Consider the following 6,932-nt stretch of genomic DNA (forward strand, 5'->3'; position numbering starts at 1 on the left):
ATCTGTTGTCTCCTGAGTTTTTTATCTTAGCCATTCTGACTGGTGTGAGGTGAAATCTCAGGGTTGTTTTGATTTGCATTTCCCTAATGACTAAGGATGCTGAACATGTCTTTAAATGCTTTGTGACCATTGGATATTCCTCAGTTGAGAAATATCATCCTGAGTGAGATAACCCAGTCACAAAAGAACACACATGGTATGTACTCACTGATAAGTGACTATTAGGCTAAAAGCTTGGAAGACCCATCATATATGTCACAGACCATATGAAGCTCAAGAAGAAGGAAGACCGAAGTGTGAATGCTTCAGTCCTTCTTAGAAGGAGGAACAAAATACTCACACGAAGTAGAGGGTAGGAGGGACTTAAGGGAAAGAAAGGAGGGGAAAGGGAAAGGGGGTAGGATCAGGTATGGGAAGAGACAGAGGGTCAGCAATTGAACAGAGGTATGTAACATTGGGGGATGGAGAACTGGGCGTAGCCATTAGAAAGTCTCAGATGCCAGGAAAGCAAGAGGCTCCCAGAACCCAATGGGGATGAGATTAGCTGAAGTGCCTAACAAAGGGGAGGGAGTGGCTGTAGAGAACATATCCAGAGATTAGGCACAGTCCCTGGTTGGGAGATGGGGCCACCAACTCATCTATAATTTTTAACCTAGAATTGCTCCTGTCTAAAGGAAATATGGGGATAAAGAGTGGAGCAGAGACTGAAGGAAATGCCATCCAGAGATTGCCCCACCTGGAGATTCATCCCATGTGTAGCCACCAAATCCAGTCACTATTGCTGATGCCAAGAAAAGCTTGTTGACAGGAGCCTGATATAGCTGTCTCCTGAGAGGCTCTGCCAGAGCCTGACAAATACAGAGGCTGATGCTCACAGCCAACCATTGGATTGAGCACAGGGACCCCAATGGAGGAATTAGGGAAAGGACTGAAGGACTGAAGGGGTTTGCAACCCCATAGGAAGAATAATATTATTAACCAATGAGACCTTACCCATGAGCTCCCAGAGACTAAACCCACCGACAAGAAAGTGCATGTGGAGGGACCCATGGCTCCTGATGCATATGTAGCAGAGGATGTCCTTATGTAGAGTCAATATGAGAGGCCCTTGGTCTTGTGAAGGCTCGATGCCCCAGTGTAGGGAATTGCTAGGGAGGTGAGGCAGGAGTGGGTGAGTGGGTGGGGGAACACCCTCATAGAAGCCAGGATAGGGTGAATGAGATAGGGGGATGCAGAGGGGAAACCAGGAAAGGGGATAACATTTGAAATGTAAATAAATAAAATAGCCAATAAAAAAGAGTTAAAAAAAGAAAACTGAATCTACTCTTTCATTTTTCCCTGAGTAGATGCTTCAGTGAAAATGACCAACAGCTCCAATTTGTCAGACTGTCTCAGTTTTAGCACTGAAAGCCTAGCATTGAGGGGAGTCAAGCCTTGTCTCCCCTATCCTATCCTATCCTATCCTATCCTATCCTATCCTATCCTATCCTATCCTATCCTATCCTATCCTATCCTATGTAGGATTGACCTGGAGTTTCATATATAGCTATCACAGAAGAGCATTCTTATGTTTCTGGCTGGCTGAGGTGGGGTGTCTCATTGCTTTCTTAAGTATATTTAATTTGCTGATGATGGGTGCTAGGCATTGTGAAGATGGTGAATAATTTTGCAAAACCTGATCCTGGATTCATGTTCTACAGCAATTTAAGTGGTTTCCTTCCCTTCCCTTTCCTTCCCTTCCCTTCCCTTCCCTTTCCTTCCCTTCCCTTCCCTTCCCTTCCCTTCCCTTCCCTTCCCTTCCCTTCCCTTCCCTTCCCTTCCCTTCCCTTTCCTTCCCTTCCCTTCCCTTCTGTTCCCTTCCGTTCCCTTCCCTTCCGTTCCCTTCCCTTCCGTTCCCTTCCCTTCCGTTCCCTTCCGTTCCCTTCCGTTCCCTTCCGTTCCCTTCCGTTCCCTTCCGTTCCCTTCCGTTCCGTTCCCTTCCCTTCCCTTCCCTTCCCTTCCCTTCCCTCCCCTCCCCTCCCCTCCCCTCCCCTCCCCTCTCCTCTCCTCTCCTCTCCTCTCCTCTCCTCTCCTCTCCTCTCCTCTCCTCTCCTCTCCTCTCCTCTCCTCTCCTCTCCTCTCCTCTCTCTCTGTCTCTCTCTGTCTCTCTGTTTCTCTTTCTTTCTTTCTTTCTTTCTTTCTTTCTTTCTTTCTTTCTTTCTTTCTTTCTTTCTTTCTTTCTTTCTTTCTTTCCTTCTTCAAGGTATAGTATTGACCTACATAGGCATAGAAGCCAAGAAGATACAAGGGGAGGAGAAAAATTATGGTAATGCTGAGCTTCCAGTCTGACAGATGGATGTAACCTACTCAGAGTATTTTCAAAGCATGTGGCTTGAATGCAGATTAATGTCATGCAAAATGAATATGCAAATGTTAAGACACCAAGTCACAGAGTAAAATGCCACATCAGAGGAACATAGGGTTAATCAGGAAACCTTTTTGAGGATGTTAATGCCAGTTTATGAAATGAAGATAATGTCACCTAAGGGAAAAATAACCAAAGCATGGAAACCACTCAAAGTGAACAATAAAGGAAACAGCAGCAGCAGGAACAACAGGGACAGTGGTGTGGGGCATGATGATGCAATGGTTTGTGTTCTTCTTCACAGACTTTAGGATGAACCCTATGAGATTATCTGCCACAAGAAGAGCTAAATTCTGGTTTTGGACCTATTTTAATTTTCGCCCAGGTTTCGGGTTGGTAACTTGTTTCCTTGACTTAGAAACCACAAGGAATTTCTTACTTGAATCATGACTTTGAGTTAGACCCTTGAGCAGTGATTCTCATCTTTGAGTACATGTAGGACTCATCTTGAAGACTTGTTAAAGAGAGGTGAAGATCCCCACTTTCTGAGTTCCTGATTTAGCAATTCCAGTTGAACTGGAGAATCCTGACTATTGGTAAATTCTCAACATAGTACTACTGCTGCTGCTGCTGATACAGAAATCACAACATTGAGTATGAATGGTCCAGAAGACCCTAGAGCAGTGGTCCTCAACCTTCCTAATTCTGTGACCTTTTTAATACAGTTCCTCATGTTGCGGTGACCCAGGATCATAAAATTATTTTCATTGCTACTTTAGGGTTGTAATTTTGCTACTTGTTATAAGTTGTAATGTAAATAGCTGACATGCAGGTTGATCTTAGGCAACCCCTGTGAAGTGGACCTCAAAGTGGTCAAGACCCATAGGTTGAGAACCACTGCTCCAGAGCCCCATACTTAAGCAGTTTTATGCACAGAGTAATGAAACTATCTCAGAGTGTTCAGAGAACACTTGTTATATAAATGCCCAAACCGAAGGGCATTTTAAAAAGATAATCATAGGAAGCTGAGAAAACTAGGAGCTACCTGGAAAAGAAACTGGAAATATCATTTTTCTTTGGGCTAGAGTTATATAGCTACCCACTAAAAATTATCCTTTTGAAAACTTTTGTGTATGTGTTATTACAGTGAATCCCCAGCATTGTTATTTAAAAACAAATAGCAATCTACTTTTTGTTTTGTTTTGTTTTGTTTTGTTTTGTTCTGTTTCAGCTTTGAGGAACTTTATTTTCCTTCTACCTTTACCCACTTTGCTCAGGTGTCTGCAGAGCAACTCAGGACCACTCAGTGGTGGCTCCAACCCACACAGTGGCCTGCGCTGTGGGAACTGCTGACCAGTCCTCAGTGGCTGGCTGCGCACTCCTGTCTTCTGTGCGGAACTGCTGGATAGGCACAGAGGGCAACTGCATACCCTCAGACCAGTCGGCCACCTCAGGCTGAGCAGCAGTGAACTCAGGTACTGGTGTGGTCCATTCACCCTGAAATTCCTCCTTGGTCACAGCCTTCTCAGCAGCAGCCTGCTCCTCATCCTCAAACTTGTCTGGGTCTCTGTAGAAGTAAAGATTAGACATAACTCTGTGGGTGCTCACAGGTGATAGCACCTCCCATGCAGAGTACTTTCTGGGCCAGCATCCAACACATTGAGTGAGCTTCCTTGTTGTTGCATGGGATGGCAATGTCCACATAGAGCGGGGGAGAATCTGTGTTAGACACAGAGCAATGGTGGGCAGGTTGACATAAGAGGCCTTTGTGAGGGGCTGGTGTCAGTCCGGGGATCCGTCACCACTAGAAGCCATGGATCCCTGAAGGCTGCTTGGATTTGGTTAGTGAAGGTCCCAGGTGTGAAGTGGCCAGCACTTGGAGTGGCTACTGTGGCAGCAGCAAACTTCAGCACAGCTCTCTGGCCAGTGTTCCTGGAGGAGATGATGCTGATGTCAGCAGGATTCTCAATGGCAACAATAGCATGAGTTGAGAGCAACTGCTTCTCCCAGGTCCTCTTCAGGTTTATGATATAGATACTGTCACTTTTCCTTTTGGAGATGTACTGCTCTGTCTGAAGTCAAAGTTGGTGCTACCTAAGTGGGTTCCTGCAACAAGGAATCCTCCTTCATCTGCAGGATACCAAGGGCTCCAGACATTGTCTAAGTTTCCCTTTAAGTTACGACGGGAATAAATAACAATGCCATATGGACCTGTCCCAGGGTGGGTAGTGCAGAAAGCAGCATCTACTCTTTGCAGTTAAGAATTCTTGTTTTCCTTCTCTATGTTTATCCATGTACACCTTGTAGGCAGGACAAATTTTGGGTTGAAAGTTTTGTGGGTAGGTTGATGTCCCTCTCCTTCTACTGAAAGTCCTGCCTGGCTACGGGAGGTGGCTACTTCAGTCTCGATATCCCCTACTAGTAGGGATCTCAGCTAGGGTTACCTCTATAGACTCCCCATATTCTCTCTCATTCCAGGTATCCAGTTAGTCCCAGAGATGCCCTCCCTGGCTGATTTACATTTGCATGCCCAGCCCTCTTTCTTCTCTCTCCCCTTTATACATGATAGTCAAATCCATATCCCTCCTCACCCCCTCTCCCACCCAGTTCTCTCTCTTTCAACCTCTGATGACTATTTTGTTTCCCCTTCTGAGTCAGATTCATACATCCTCCCTTGGTCCCTCTTTATTAACCAGTTTTTTCTTTTTATTTGTGGATTGTGCTATGGTTATCCTGTACTTTATGGCTAATATCTAATTATAAACAAATAAATACTATACATGTCTTCCTGGGTCTATGTTACTTCACTCTGGATTGTATTTTTTACTTCCATCCATTTGCCTGCAAATTCCATGAAGTATTTGTTTTTAATAGATGAATAGTATTCCATTGTGTAGATGTAATAGAGCAGAGACAGAGGCAATGGCTAACCTATGGCTGGCCCAACTTGAGACATATCCATGGGAGAAAGCCAGTTGCTGACACTATTAATGATACTCTGCTATGCTTGCAGACAGGAGCCTGGCATGACTGTCATCAGAGAGGCTTCATCTAGCGGCAGATGGAAATAGATACACAAACCCATAGCCAAACCTCAAGCAGAGCTCAAGAAGTCTTGTGGAAGAGTGGGGGATAGAATTGAGCTACCCATAGGGGTCAAGGACACCACAAGAAGATATACAGAGTCAACTAACCTGGGCCTATAGGGGCTCACAGAGACTGAACCACCAACCAAAGAACATGCAGGGGCTCAATCTAGCCCCCCCCCATTCATAGTAGACATGTACCTTGGTCTTCATGTGGGTCCCCTAACAATTGGAGCAGGGCTGTCTCTGACTGTCATTGGATCCCATTCTCCTACCTGGACTGCCTGGTTCAGCTTCAGAGAGAGAGGAGGTGCTTAGTCTTGCTGGGACTTGATGTTCCATGGTGGGGCAGTACCCAAGTAGGGGAATCCCCTTCTCTAGGGAGAAGGAGAGGGGGTAATGCAGGGAAGATTTGTAAAGGTCAGACTGGGAGGAGAGGAAGGACAGGGTGGGGACTTCGATCAGGATGTAATGTGAGTAAAAAACAAATTATGAAAAGAATTCTTGTTTTCTTATGTCTTATGTGTAATAACAGGGTTACTAAATTCTGTCATCTCTGTCATTCATATATATGTATATATATATATATGTGAATCAGATATATATTATGACATGTATGAACCAGATATATATTATGTTGGGCCATCTCTCTAGCCCCAACAAATGACTTTTTAAATACCTGAAAATAATTAGAATACTATTGAGAAGAAAGAGCAAGAAATGGGGGACCAGATGTTGGAGGCAAATTTGGGCTGTTTATATACCAGATATATATCAGAAGGTGTAAGAAATTCCATTTTTCTCAACAAAATGCCCATCTTATTTGATAACCATTAGAACAAATGACTGTTTAGGAAGCTATTTTACAATAAGATAATCCAATCAGTTGTTCAGGAGATGTATTCCAGTTAAAATTATTCCCTGAATTAATGTAAGATAAATACCTCTATTTATTTCCTTGGGTTGGCTGAATAGCAATGTCTAAAGCAAAATGCTTGCAGCTCCTGCCAGAGTTAAAATGGACTTTGCTTATGACTGATTCACCATCTATTTTCTCATGCCTCCTGCTACTTCCTCTTCCTCCCCCACTCTCCTCTCCTCCTTCTCTTCTTATCCTCCTCTCTCTTCTAAGACAGAGTCTTGCTATGTAGCCCAGGCTGGCCTGGAACTTGCTATGTGACCCAGATTGGCCTCTAACACTTGGCTTTCAATTTCTTGTTTCTTCCTTCTTGATAGTATCCTAATTATTTTCAATAGCAAAAGGGCTGTTTTTGGGGGACTGGAGAGAGGGCTCACTCTCCAAGAGCACTAGCTGTTTTTACAGAGGATCTAGGTTCAATCTTAAAGCATCCATATGTAGGCTCGCAGCCACATGTAACTCCAGTTCCAGTTGATACAACTCTCTCTTCTGGCTTCCACCGGCACCAGGCATGCACATGCTGTATATGGCGAAACACCATAGACATAAAAATTAAAAAAAATGAATGTCACTTATTTGGGAG

At 44.2% G+C, this 6,932-nt stretch overlaps 1 pseudogene; it reads right to left on the bottom strand.

Moving 5' to 3' along the window:
• Positions 1-3,637: 3,637 nt before the first annotated feature.
• Rpsa-ps21 (ribosomal protein SA, pseudogene 21) lies at positions 3,638-4,501 on the bottom strand (annotated as a pseudogene).
• Between the last annotated feature and the right edge of the window lie 2,431 nt (positions 4,502-6,932).

Source organism: Rattus norvegicus, chromosome X, assembly GCF_021556685.1.
Source record: "Rattus norvegicus strain SHRSP/BbbUtx chromosome X, alternate assembly SHRSP_T2T, whole genome shotgun sequence".
Classification (NCBI taxonomy): Eukaryota; Metazoa; Chordata; class Mammalia; order Rodentia; family Muridae; genus Rattus; species Rattus norvegicus.